Source organism: Triticum aestivum, chromosome 6D (assembly GCF_018294505.1).
Source record: "Triticum aestivum cultivar Chinese Spring chromosome 6D, IWGSC CS RefSeq v2.1, whole genome shotgun sequence".
NCBI classification, from domain to species: Eukaryota; Viridiplantae; Streptophyta; class Magnoliopsida; order Poales; family Poaceae; genus Triticum; species Triticum aestivum.
Genome location: NC_057811.1, coordinates 110,174,158 through 110,176,023, shown reverse-complemented (window position 1 = coordinate 110,176,023; position 1,866 = coordinate 110,174,158).

The window sequence follows — 1,866 nt, the reverse complement described above, 5'->3', positions numbered from 1 at the left end:
CCTTTTCAATCTTGACCGATGAACTTGGAATTGATGTAGATTCTGACCGGCTCTTCTTCACCCAAAATTTACGAACTTCTTGATCCCTGAGAAAAATCCCTCCAAGAACTCAACACCACCGTGCGCAAGCCCCACGGTGGGCGCCAACTGTCGTGGAGTTGTCACGGCAGATGTCCTTAGTGTCAGGACTTCGTCGCGAGGCCAACGCATCTATGTGGTAGCTTGAGAGGGGTTGAGCGGAATCGAGAGACGCAACACAAGACAAGGATTTAGACAGCTTTGGCCCCGGGAAACATCATCCGGTAACAACCCTACATGCTGTTTGAGGCTAGGTCTCATTATGATCACGGGAGAGTCGCCGGGAACCGGCTCTCGGTGTTTAGCCCTAGAGATTGTTTCTTGTCTTGTCTGTCCCTCTTTGGGGTGCCCTGGCCCTCCTTATATAAGTTAGAGGGGCGGGTTACATGCGGAGTCCTAGTAGGACTAAGACTAGTCTATCTTTTCTTACAAGTTGAATACACGTCCGGGTCTTGCTTCCTCGTAAAGGAAATATTCGTCATCCCTTTCTCCTTAAACCGGCCCACCAGAGTATAAGCCAGCCTGCTGGGCCTTGGGCCTTGTCGTCCGTCTGATCCGCCCGCTGGGTCTCCAGTGAGTCACAATGTCCAGGCGGGTTACCTGTGAATCGCCATGTTCGGGCGGATCACCAGTGAGTCGCCAAGCTCCAGCCAGGTCTCTGGTGAGTCGCCAAGTCTGGCCGGGTCATACCGTGGGGTATATCCCCGACAGGTACACAAACCGCCGGAAACTCATAGAGACGCGTCCAGATTAATGGACCACCCGATTGATCTCAAACGCGCCGGAGGAAGACGGAGGCTGGACCGCTGGAGGCTGGAGAGAGACTTCGTTGGGGAAGGAGGAGGGTTGGCGGCGGCTTCCAGGGGAACGCACAGAGCAGAGCAGATATGATCTTGCGCGTGGCAGGAAGGAAGGACTTTCCCGTTTCTAACTTGGGCTATACTGGGCCGAGTAGGATCAGGGCCATTTGTTTTTTTTTCTAGGGGATCAGGGCTGCTGCTCACGGGGCCAACAACTCAAGAGGTTCCACCGAGTCCATCTTCAAAACAGGAGCAGAAAAGGAACAAACCAAGCTTGACTACTAACGAGAAGAACAATGGGAAGAACACGGCTGCAAACAAACACTCTGATGCGCGTTTGGCGGGCTCCATAGGGGTGTCCCGCCCAGCGCAATGAGTCTCTTATGTTGGAACTGCCGCGGTGCTGGCAAACCCGCGACAGTTCGAGAGCTTCGTGATCTAACGAAGCAGTTTGCCCCCTCTGTACTGTGTATCTTGGAAACTCAAATAGAGGGTTCTAGAGTCGAGAGCATGGTTGGCTCTTTAGGGTTTAATAAAAGCTTTGTTGTGAGTAGTTCTGGCAGAAGTGGTGGTTTAGGAGTTTTTTGGAACGAAGAAATAAAGCTAGAGATTGTTGGTTATTCTCAGTATCATATTGATGCCGTGATTGATGATCTAGCAGATGTGAAAATAAGGGTTACCTTCGTGTACGGAGAAGCACAAGTAAGCGCAAGATATAAGACATGGGATATGCTAAGGGGAATCGTGGGTGCTAGAGATATACCTAGGCTTGTTCTAGGAGATTTTAATGAAGTTCTACAAGCCCACGAACACGATGGAGTGGGAAATAGGAGCCAAGCTCAGATGGACGCTTTCAGGGACGCGTTTGATACATGCGGTCTCATGGATATAGGCTATACTGGCATAGGATGGACTTTTGAGAGGAAAGTAACTGGAGGCACGTATACGCGAGTTCGACTTGATCGGGGAGTGGCTAACCCGGCCTGTA